Source organism: Ostrea edulis, chromosome 7 (assembly GCF_947568905.1).
Source record: "Ostrea edulis chromosome 7, xbOstEdul1.1, whole genome shotgun sequence".
Taxonomy (NCBI): Eukaryota; Metazoa; Mollusca; class Bivalvia; order Ostreida; family Ostreidae; genus Ostrea; species Ostrea edulis.
Window position 1 is genome coordinate 5,913,182 of NC_079170.1, and position 13,661 is coordinate 5,926,842.

Below are 13,661 nucleotides of genomic sequence, written 5' to 3' on the forward strand. Positions count from 1 at the left end.
TCGACAGGAAATGCTTGGTCCTCCTGGACGCCTGATTCCACCTCTGGTGTCCGTGTTTGACGGGCTTGTAATTTTGTATTCCTTTTGGGAGTTGTGCAATTATTCGCTGTTGGTTATCTTCACCTTATCATTAGAGAGTTATTTTATGTAATTTTTCCATAACCTTAATTATCCCTATAAATGTCTCATATTCCAGAAGACAAAGAATCGCTTTTCTAAATGGTTTGATACCTTATACCGGGTATACGATTTGAGGATTAGTAGCCTTAATGAATTGCTCATCGCAGTTCAATTTTATCAAATACCGTACTTTGTAACCGGTCGTGGTATCTCGGTGGTAGAGCGTTCGCTTCGTATTTGGGAGGGGTTCAAACCTTGTATTCCGACGGTCCGATAGTCCATGTTGACCATCACCAAAAATTTTAATTAATAGAGTTAAAATTTATTCATTTCAGGCATTATTTAATGGAAATTACCAGAAACCGCCAAAATCGGCACGGCCTGATTATAAATCAGACAATCAATTTCTGACCAAAATTATTCAAGTGTGAACTAAATCAGAGAAACCCGGTATTTATGGAAATTAAAACTGCTAACTGATGAAGTACAGGCAAAATATGTAGTAAATGACCCTTACCATTGTAGAGAAATTCAACCAATTTTTTACACGGACGGACAAACATCATCAAGCTTTAAACCAGATTGCTTTGAAATCTGGCCAAAACAAATAACTTTTTAAAAAATAATTATTGCCTTTCAATGTTATGTTTAAGTCTCTCCGTGTCTTACTCCCTGACATGATAAAATTCTTACATCATTTTGAGATCTAACTGACTAGGTCTTTGTGTATGAATATGAATTTAGTAGTAGTCTATCAAATTATTATCAAGATCATGGGGCAAATAATATTTTGGTCGATGATGAAAGACTGCTACACGTGTTGTAAGTTTTAATCTGTATAATCAATCAAAACAAAATGAATGTTACAATGAGCTGTCGCGTACAGATAGTAAAATTTAAAAAAACAAAAACAAAAAAAACTTGTTCACATTAATGGTATGATTTGGCAAAAATAGCCTTCATTCATACATTCATAATACTTGCCATAACCATGTTTGCTGGCAAAAAAGGAAAGAAAAGAAAAAAAGCAAACAAAGGAAAAACAGAGCCCCGATGTCGTTATCCGGGTGTAATTGTAGAAGAAGTTGTTACGATAAGGCGTGAAATATGCCCCAATTAAAAAAATATTACAAATGAAGTATATTATGCTGGTAAATATCCCCTCTATAAAAAAAATTGGAATAAAACTCAAAATATCACTAAGTAACCGATTGAGATTGTAAATTACAGTGCCATGCCATTAAATGACGTCCGTAACGAAGAAAATGTTTACATTAGTTAATATCAAAGTTATTTTTAGGAAATGTAGCCGAAAAACAACTTGTTTGTTCCATTCCTAATAAATTTATAATGTTTATAGCATAAATATTAAGATAATGTCTGCTAATACTGTAAATATTTGTATGTTTGTAAGACTTTTACTGACCCCTTTTCCGCTTCATTTCTCAAGCACTTTATTTGAATTTCTAAGAATATCTTAATCTATAGGTATAAAACTAAGAATATCTTAATCTATAGGTATAAAACTAAGAATATCTTAATCTATAGGTATAAAACTAAGAATATCTTAATCTATAGGTATAAAATGATGTTCTTTATGCACAGCATCACTTAGCTTCAATTTTGATGAATTTTCGGTTACTGAATTTGGTTTTCATAGTTAGTTGATTAAGCAAATGCTGATGAGGATGCATTACCGAAACTTTGTATGTGTCCTTGTTAAAAGGTATATCCTACACTATATAACCATTTTGAACTGTGTTCGTTGGAGTTTCTCTACGTTCAAAATATTTCTCTTTTTTGTAGCTGGAAAAGAAACCATTGCTGCAAAGGTACCCGTGTACAAATCATGCGAGCAAACAAACAGGAAAAACCGAATTAATCTCACAAACAAAATCTATACGACACAAATTTTAAAAGGAACCTGTTGAAGAAAGGCGTTTTTCTTCTGATGACTTTTTTAAAATGCTGTTCAATGTCAAAGTTCCTTCCCCTTAAGAATCACTTATACTGAATACTATAGGGGTTTTGATTTTCTGTCGTGCAATAAACTACCTGTGATACATCACATTTCCAGAGACGGAAGTGCAGTTGTTGTTTTTTTGCATTTCGATTTTCTTTTTTTCTTTCTTTTTTCTCAACAAACTGTAATCTATACCTCAAAATTTAATTAAAGTAAGATGGAATTCTTCCCCTTTCGATTCTATTCTCCTTCATTTGCAACCAACCTCAGATTTATTAATGCGTTGAACAGTAATTGAATTATTCGCAATTGAATTTTGATGACGTCATTGAACATTGAATCACAATAAAACTTTTCCCGAAATACATTGTATATACATTAAGATGTAGGTCGAACCCGACCAAAGTTTTTCCACTGTGCGATGTTTTGCTCTTGTGACATAAAAAATCCCTCTGGCACACGGCACTCAATCCTGTTTTCTGCTGTTTATTACATTGCGATCTCTTATATGTGGCTACAAATTATCGGACTGCCGGACTTTCAGACCGTCGGAATACCGGCCCGTCGGACTATCGGACCGTCGGAATACTGGGCGGTCAACTCTGGAGTGGTCGTGAATTTGAGCCCCGTTCGTGCCATGGCCGCGTCAAACCTAAGGCGTTAAAAAATATGTAGTGATTGCTCCTTCGCCAATCGTTCGACATTAAGACGTATCACGAGTCTTTCGGATATGACCTTTTAAAAAACGGAGGTCCCATATCACGGCAACCGTGGCACGTTAAAGAACCCTGTAGAGAGACTCTGGATACCCTCAACTTTGCTAAATTATTTTTTTTCCAAAGTCGTAATTTAATCTTGTCGTAAGCGTTTCCTAAACCTATGAATCTCAGATATATCTCCATCACTAAGAAGATAGGTGAACTTGGCGAACAACAAGCCTATTGTATTCATGATTGGGCACCGGTCGCGAATCGGGAGTTTAAAATCTGCATCGATGGTACCCGTAGTTACAATAGATACAGTACCGTACTAAAACGCTGTCCAAAATATTTAGAATTCAACACAAATATATAGATCACACTTCAAAGAATGATATTGAATCAAAATCATCATGATTAGTTCCACAAGTATATCAGACATTAAGCGGTTTCTAACACACACATAATTACACTGGTTCCTCGAGTACCTAAGGTACCAAATGACATTACATGTATACTGGCAACATCCAACAGTATGTTCTCCGCATTTCCATTGACATATTAACTGATGTGAATGAGAAACTTCACATGTTTTGTAGTGTAAATCAAATGTGGAATAGCGTTTTCTGTATGATGCAGTATTAATGCTTTGATTTGGATTCATTTCTCCCCCAACAAATCTTTTTGAACAGCATTTACAACCGACTGATACTAATATACCGAATAAATGATAAAGGCAATGATAGAGGCATAAGTTCTCACCTATTTTGGTACAACTCTGAGGCCGGTTTAAGTTACAGAACGCACATTTGCTGTTAGATTTCCCAGCAAATACAAATGGGACAGAAACAGACACTTCATTTGCTTTTGTGTTTGCATTAAACTGTAGTTCGCTGTGCCTTTTAGACAGTCTCCAGTGGGTTGCATATTTGGCTTTTGTCATGATCTCTTCAAATAACTTCTTAAGCATTGTTGAAATTGTTCTCTTTAACTTTCCTTTACATAAACAACATCCATACTTCACAGGAGGCCCCATACTTGTTTGCATAAACTTAGCATAAAATGCCAGAGACAAATGATTATGGGAAGTTTATTCATTAATAAGAAAAAAAACAATAGGTAGGAAAAATTGGTATTCGAACCACAGATATGCAATCTGCCTTGTCCAAAACTTCAGCGAGATTGCCGCTATACCACCTCGGCTATCCATCCCATGAAGAATTTCCGAATTTCAATCAATCTAAAGTCACCCGTCATGGACATAGATATTTTCTTGATAATACGACAAAAGTTATACACAAGAAGTAAGTTTTGTTCATAGAGTGGGTCAAGTCTCCATACTTTTATTTACAAAACATATTACACCTGAACATGTCCTAACATATTTTACTCAGTTCACAATGGAGACTCGGCCCACTCCATATGAAAATCTGCTTGGAAAAGTCAAATTTACTGTTAGTTTGGTGCGTTTTTCGCGTATAGGTGACTTTCAATGTTCCTTTGAAATGGGCAGATCGAAATAGCATTTTTGGAAATGTTTTAACTAGAATGCAGTTTTTTGTTTTTCTGGAGAGCTTCAATTTTAACTTTGATATTTGTCCCTCTGTGGGTTTTCGGCTTGATAAAGTGACCCATCTTCTTTATGGTCCAATAAAGCATTTACCCATTGACCTTGTACACAGATCTTAGTACAGTGTTATAACACACCACGTGACCGCAGTTAATCCTTGTATCCGGTGTTTCTGTAATTAAGAATTAGAATGATCAGTGTAAGTAATATAACAGGCTTTATTTTGATTATAATCAAAAGTTAAGGAATTTGTTAACAATCCCAACTTTCATAAACACCAGGTCCCGTGGAGATCCGGGTCACAATAGGTCCTCAGTCCCCCTTGTCTGTCGTAAGAGGCGACTAAATGGAAGTCTTACGGATGAGACCATAAAAGCCACAGCAGGTGTGGTACGATAAAGATCCCTCCCTGCTCAATGGCCATAAGTGCCGAGCATAGGCCAAAATTTTGCAGCCCTTCACCGGAAGTGGTGACGTCTCCATATGAGTGAAATATTCTCGAGAGGGACGTTAAACAACATTCAATCAATCAATCAATCTAGTCATTTTCCCTTTTTTTCCTCCTTTTGTCTGAGCTCAATAATGAATTCGTTTTCAGTTAGACATCCAGCACCAAGCACTCTCTTAGTTTTTCTCTGCGCAGGTTTTTTTTTTTTTTTTTTTTTTTTTTTTTATACAACTGTTGGAAGTTGAAGGACGTCTGCCATTCTTTCTGACACTGTTGATGAGGTGGAAGAAACCAGTGTTGACTGACCTACAAATTTAGAGACTGGCGTTTTCTCAGCTGATGGGTTCTCTCCTTCAATGACAGTACTGCAGGTTACTGAAGCTTAGGATGATGTTTTAGATGGTCCAAATGCTGGAATAGCCAGAGGGTTAAAGGGGAACATTCCTGAGATAAAATTCTATATATATTCATTAATGACGCAATAAAAATCAACATAATGCAAAAATACATACACATGTAGATGTCAACAATGTATTTGTAAGACTGAGACAACACGTCATAGATAAAACAATTCTGGTTGTTCAAATGTTGTTCAAAGGTTAACATATTTTACTGTAACATCGACATGGCGTTGTAGCATTCTACATGTATTAAATTAATAAGAAATAGTTCCATGCAGATTACTTCCGGATGGATTAACAGTCCTCGTCCGTTTCTAAATGCTGTAGCTGACCTTGAATTTTCCCTGGCAAGGATGTTTACACATCTGTTCCCTCCTTTACCATGAGAGGTAAACAGGGTTAGTAACTCTTCTTTACTTCAGTGTTTAAAACAATATTATCAAAAAGTGTCCACATACCCCAAGTGTCCACTTCCCCCAATTGGCTCTATGTATTATTAGATTTAATTCGCGATGGGGTGGGTGGTGGGTCGGGCATTATTATAAATCGTTTGATTTAAGCAATGAAGTATGACTCAAAGTTGTTAATAGTACATGATGAGATTATCCACTAATTAAAAAATAAATTTCGTTAAACAATGAAACTTTGTCTACATTCTCTAGCCAATATCCAACCATACAGCATGTGTGTACAGTTATAATAATAATGATAAATTCTTTATTTAGACAGGATAGCACAATTAGTACTAAATGACTAGTTTACATTGTGGTCCTGTATAAAACATATTCACAGACAGATAAATGAGAGAATAGAAAAAAAATAGATAACATAATATAAAATATATACATAAAATACACACACGATATCACTGGGGGGAAAATAAACATATAGACAGTATGCATTATAAAATATAGTGTAATTTTTCTATATTTATTGTTTATATTTATAAAATCTAAACAATCGATAAAGGTGATGTTTTTTAACAATATCGGATAGTAAGTACCCGACTCAGATGCACGGACTTTTTCATGGTTAGTGAACATGTCACGTGGTCAAGCTGGCCATCCCCATTAATCACACAAAAACAAAGGATCAAAGTTATAAAGAAATTTATTTAACAAGAAATAAGAGGGGGGGGGGGTATAAATAGCTTAATGAAACTCCCACACTCACTCTCTCACCCAGATTCAATCAAAAATATCTTCCTTACTATTTACAAAAAAAAAAAAAATTAATAATAACAATCAAATTCGAAACCGCTAAACTTTTACATGTATTCTTTTCACATTTAATCCCGGGTTATTAAAAAAAATTTTAATGAAATATAAGCTAGCTATTGTTGCCAAACTGTCCGAATGTTTCCACTATTCCTATAATACACTGCTGCGAGTGCTCCAGATTTGGTCTGCTACTAATCATCAAATGACTAAAGCGTTCTTCGGAAACTTATCTGTCTCCCTCTGAATTAGTAGTGGTATTCCCCACACTTCCGGACTGTATTCAGGAACCTCAGTGGTAGATATACCCATACACAGACGCTTTGTCCTTGCGAAACCCCTGCTGTATCAGGCAGTCTTCACGATCACTGGTAGTCCATGATTATACCCCTGACGCTACAACAATGAATGCTTATTAAGTCAAGTGTTCTATAAAATGTTTGGCAACACATACGTATATATGTTTGGCAACGTATATATCCAATGCAAAACTTATTGACTGTTAAGGGCAGATGATACAAACAATTTTTTTCTTTGGAAGATACTTTATATGATGTCATTCTTTTATAATGTCATTCTTTTATAAAAGTGGATAATTCCTTGAATTCTTTTCCCCTTTGACTTGGAGAGTGAAATATGTTCCGTATTTCCAAAAAAGTACAAAACAATAGTTATCACGGTATATTAGTTTATTCTTCATTTGTTTACCTTTTCTATACCTCAAAAAATGGAGAACAGAGTGTACTGATATTAGATTTACAACATAACATGTAAAATATTAATGCATTACAAATTTTACACTTAGAAAATATCTATTGCTGCTTCAATGAAATTACATATATGGACATTGCACCCTAAGTAAAGGTTTACAAATTAAAATGAATTTCATAATATGTTGACTTAATGTTTAAAGTGTAATATAAACTTCAAAATCATATACCATACGGGGTGAATTTTCTGAGTAGAAGCAAAATTGTAAAAATCACATTGGCTGATTTTCTCAAGACAAAGAGGAGTTATCTCCCATAATATAAGAGTAAAATTTTACAATTTCTGAAAATAATTTACAATGTCATTTATGATTTTACTGTTTTTGACACTCTTGGTTTTCCTTTGCTATTCATCTCTGAAAATAATAAAGATATGCCTAATACAGGATATCTTTGATGTGCCATTTGACGTTAGTTTCTGCATTACGACGTTTCCCAGTAGAAACAGGAGAAAGATGGCTGCATACTTCCTGCTGACATCTCATATATAGCAATGATCCGACCAAGTCCATACCGTTTTTCGTCCTCACAATGTCTTATGCGTTGTTAAATCTAGTGGTCTACCACACGCAGCACAACCTTTTCCAAATTGTCCACTAGAATTCAAGTTCCACAACTCGTCTCCCACTTCTCCAACAAATCATCTCCTTATGCTCTTCTTCCGATTCCTCACTCTCTGATACATCAGATGGATATGTGTCTTCATTTCCTAGGCATTTTTGTAAATTATCACCAGAGGAACAATTTCTTCTTGATTCATCCAACTTCTCCTCGATCACCACGTTGTTATTGGCATCAACATTCACTATCTTACGTCCAAGGGATAATGCATAACTTTTCGTAGCATTCTGTAACCTTTGATGATGCTTTTTACCAATAATGTTTCCTGATTATTTCCTCCTGAATGATTCTGGCACCATAATTGTTTACATTGTTTACTGACCCCCCTTCCTGCTCTTAAAACACAGAAGAGTTCCAAACAACTATAAATAAGAAAACCAAAACCAACCAAACTCTTTTTTTACCATGGGAACTCTTCAGTGCTAAAGGTAGAAAAATTTGTTTATATCATCTGGCCTTAACAATGTAAATAACAAATCATTTCCAATATGGCGCCCCATACTCACAACTTCCGGTCATTCACTTCCGCCCCGAAATTTTAACTAAGACATTGAAATGGACAAAATATTTCCAAATAAAGCGACAATTGACAACAGAAAATGAAAACCACATAGCATTAATACAACGTTATCGATATAATACTAAAGCCATTCAAACACTCTCGAAAGCCGTCACACTTGAGCACACATACAGTTAAAATCCACCTATGACGTCATTCTTTTGTTCGAACACTCCATTATTTTTCAGGAATGGAGTTTTCGGAAAGTAGGTCAACCTTTATACAAATAGATATAAATGCATGCAACAAAAGAATGAAAAACGTAAGACATGATTAAAGTGCACAAAGTTTAGTTTTTAAAAGGTGGATTTTAAATGGGTCAGTGTACTCGTATCACTCCATTCCTTAACAGCAATGGACCTCGGGGCCTCGGTCCATTACTTTTAAGGAATGGAACGATACTCGTACATTAACCCTTACGTAAAATATGGCGAGAGCTGGCCAAGTGCATGAATTGGAACGAATTGCGTTCAACAATGAATTTAACTTGAAAAAGAAATTATACTACAAAAATAACGAGTAAAATCACAAGATACAACTGTACTCACCACAGACCTTTCTCCGTGCCATTGTCAAGAGTTTTAAGACATAGTAACTGCCAATGTATATCTCAGACTAGTTATATGTCGGACTAGTCTCCTGGCCACCTCTACTCTGCTAGAATGCTCGGCCGGTAATGACCCAGCTGCCAAGGTTCAGACTGGCTGAACTGACTTGCAATGAATCATGGGAACGATTCCCAACCGCGGGAAATTTAAATTTATACAGGTACAAGCATATGGTGATTGTTACAGAACACATGTTGTTTATTGAAGTGTTCATACACACGAGCTTTACTGGCCAATACTGTTTGGAGTAAGAAGTGTAAAAGATTTGTTTGGACACTATTCATTAAGTAAAGCACTTTAGTTTTGACCAAATTTACCCTTTTGTCATGCCACGACTCAGCGAAAACCAATGTAATTGTGCAGTTGAGATGCGTCAAGCTGGAATGGCACAAAATATCGTAGCAAGACATTTTAGAATTCATCGAACACCACCATTATGGAGACGTTTCCAACAATCTGATAACGCTCGGATTCGACCACATTTTGGGCGTCCTCGTGTGACGTTGCGTCGACAGGACAACCACATTAGACTTGTGCACCTGGGAAATCGTTTCCAGACAGCAAGTTTGACTGCTCGTAGCATCCCTGGACTTCGACCAATCAGTCCAAGAACTGTGCATAATCGTCTGCACGAGCACAACATCAGACCAAGACGTCCAGCGGTGCGCCCAATACTGCTTCGACGTCATCGTATCGCTAGATTAGCGTGGTGCAGACGACATCTGTGATTCAGAATACAGGACTGGGCCAATATTCTGTTCACTGATGAATCCATATTTCATTTGGATAGCAGGGCCGGTCGTTGTAGAATGTATCATCGGGTTGGGGAGTGGTACCAGGACGCTTGTGTTGTGCAACGTCGACAATTCGGTGGAGGTAGCGTTATGGTGTGGGGTGGAATAACAGCACGTGGAAGGACCCCTCTACAAATTGTTAATGGAAATCTCACCGGCGTACGCTATCGAGACGAAATAATTCAGCACCATGTGATACCCTTCACACAGAGACAGCAAAATCACATCACTCTGCAGCAAGAAAACGTAAGGCCACATGTTGCACGTGTAGTCAGGGACTTTTTTGTTCAACAGAATGTCGATGTCTTGCCTTGGCCAGCTGTTTTCCCCGATTTATCGCCGATCGAGCACGTTTACCAAATCAGCCAGTGACATTGCCTGATTTAGGCCAGGCTTTAACCAACATCTGGAACAACATCCCTCAAGCATTTCTGAACACTTTAGTGGCATCAATGAGGCGCCGTTGTCACGGATACTTGAATGCAAATGGTGGTCACACGCGCTATTAACTATGTTAATTCAAATTTAATGGATTATGAAATGTTGTAACGAATACATTTGTTAACAGTATTACAAAAAATAAAATTTGTTCATTGGTTGTTGTTTTTTTTTTCTTTCCTTTTTTCATTTTTTCATATATTAAATAATGCACAGGTTTTTTTTGTCCACTAGTATATATGTAAACTTGACTTCTCTTCGTGTGTGTCCATCCTCTAATATTCACTCCACTTTTCATATTGTAAACAGCTTTTTTGTTTCTACTCTGTAATTGAATATGTATTATGTTGATGAGCCGTAAGGCTTAATGCCAGTAAACAATACAATACGTAAAAATAAGTATGTTATTTAGCATTTTAAAAAAGTGCACGTGAAAAGCAATTATCTCAATTTGAATCATTACCTGGATATTGAAAATTTAGATTGAACAAATGAATTAAGGAATAGACAACCAGTAGCACCCTCATTTTGTACGTCAGTGATGTGAGTGAGACCAGTAGGGCCCTCATTTTGTACGTCAGTGATGTGAGTGAGACCAGTAGGCCCCTTATTTTGTACGTCAGTGATGTGAGTGAGACCAGTAGGGCCCTCATTTTCTACGTCAGTGATGTGAGTGAGACCAGTAGGGCCCTCATTTTGTACGTCAGTGCTGTGAGTGAGACCAGTAGGGCCCCATTTTGTACGTCAGTGCTGTGAGTGAGACCAGTAGGGCCCTCATTTTGTACGTCAGTGCTGTGAGTGAGACCAGTAGGGCCCTCATTTTGTACTTCAGCGATGTGAGGGAGACATCGATGTTCCAGATAAGCTTAGCACCAGACAGCATCTGCTGGTCGTGATTCTCGAGATAAAGACCTCTTTCTATTTTTTAAAAGTACGGAAGTCAGACTGAATGGTAAATGTAGGTCAACGTGTTCTTGTGCTTTAGAACTTTTATTTTGGATATATTGTGTTGCACTGTTTTGAAACAGGCCTATATATCATCCATCGTTAGGCCGCCGCAGTGGTCTAGAGGTAGAGCGTTCGCACAACATGCGGACAGTCGAGGTTCGAATCCCGACCGCGTCAGACCTAAGTCGTTAAAATATGGTGACAGTTCCATCGCCAAATGCTCGGCATCAAGTGTTAATGTCACGTGTCCTCGGAGATGACCTTGAAAACGGATGTCCCGTGACACACTATAAACCTTCACTGCTCAATGGCCGTAAGCGCCGAGCAAAGGCCTAAAGAGCTAGAGCCACGAAAGGTCAAAATCGGCCCATTCTTTGAATTTAATGAAATTGTCAAAAGAGGGTGTTGCACCGAAGCGGGAATTTTCCCTAATCGAAGCTCCGTGCCAGCACTCGTGACGTAGAACTGACCTTCATTCATATTTATACTCATTGCGTATTTGTCATTTAAATACTTAAAGAATTCCCCAGTACTAGGGACAAGCCTAATACATTTTATGTGTCAATACATTATACATGTAGTCTAAACATAAGTTTTGAAATCGTGAAAATTAAATTGTCTTTTTTTTTCTGAGTATCAGATACAATGTATACGGTTACATATTACGAGTGTATAAAATATTTAATATTCTACACTACTACAGTCCAGAAGCTCTTATACTCCTATGTTTTATTTTCTACAACCAACAATTAGCAACTGTACATGACTCTGGCCACAAAACAAAATCTGGGAAGTTTAATACGCATTAATAAAGTTCAACGTTATTCGAAGTACATACACCTGTAAAAATTGATTCAACATAGCAATTTGCTGCTGGAATACATATAAACTCAAACTGTTTAACGGTTATTTACCTTGTTTGGCCTTAAAGTTTTTCTTCCCAAGCTTTGTAAAGTTGACAACGGTTTTCGTGTGAAAGGCACCACTTTCATTCAGAAAAACATAAAAGTTTTCGTTAGCAGCCTTGACTATTTTAAAAACACAAGTACATGTATTGTATGCTGTATTCGGCGTGTTTGTTGAGAGTCCTATTCACAAACTAAACAGTGTCCAGGTTGGAAGCTTATTTCAAACTCGGCACATGGTAATAAACAGAGATTTGACATGAGAAATTATAAAAACTAGGAGCGTGTTTCAATTATGAAAGCAAATCTAGATGGAAAACGTAATCTGAACAAACAAAAAAATGTGTTCGTGAGGGAGTCGAACCCGGTCGTTTTAAAAATAGAAACCATCTTTATACATAAGAGTCGACGACCTTATTTACTGCATCACGCAGTACTACAGTAGACCATACATCTCTAAGGAAAATCAACGTACAGGTGAAGTGGAAAATAATACCAGTGAAGTCGTTTCGATTTTTTTAAATTTACAAAAAAAATGCCCTCGTGAAATTTGTTTTTTAAAGTGACAGTTTTTTTTAGAGGAAAACTCTAAGAACATGTTCATGCTAAATTTATTTTGTTTCATGGATGCAGTTTTTCTGAAATTCGGGGATACCCCTCAATTTTAACGCTAAAAATCATATAAATCGCTTGATTTAAAATTGAAATAATTCGGCCAATTTTGTCAATACACGTCTTTTAAACTTATTTTTAAAAATTATTGAATCAAGACATACGTTCCAATTGATTTTTTCATATATTTGAATAACTTAAATTTTTCAGTCTTTCATGCAACACCTTTAGGGAAATTAACATGAGACGTGCAGCACCTTCAATTTAATCTGATGACAATGTACTTCATGAAAAAAAATAAAACATAGCATGATATTGCTTCCTTTGATGGAAAGGGTTGCTTGGAAAGATGTCTTTGTGTAACGTTACGTCGTCAGACGTTAACGTCATTAAAACATGTGTGAGGGTTGTCTCAAAATTCCGTGGACAAACGGAATTTTTAAAAATCTAACGTCACTGAGAAATTAAACTTTTACAACATGAAGAGCAAACAGTTTTCAATAGAAATATGTAAACAGTTTTAATATTAATTGACATTGAATAGGAAAAAATAAGGTTTATATTACCGAGCGAAGCTCGGACGGGCCGAAGGCCCGTCCGCGAAGCAAGGCTCTAAAGGTAACACGTATGTAAAAGAAAAAAGTCAAAATCAGCAAAAGAAAAAGAGATAATCTCTATATACGTTCACTGAAATTTTCGTGATCCATATGGGCGCCGCCATTTATTTTTTCATTACCTGCTTCAACAGTTATTCGTGTTTTATTTTGAATGCCAATAATAGAAGACTCTGACGTGTAATTCGTAATTTAAACACTCAGTTTGTTCAAAGTGAATAGTACAATTATCATTGTAACAGGTTTTAGCAAATAAATACATATAAAACCGTAATACGACTAAATAAATGAACGAGATCATGAGTTTCTTTGAATAAGAATATACGATAAAATTACGGTTACATTTTTACCATTTTGAATTTATTGGTTAATCTT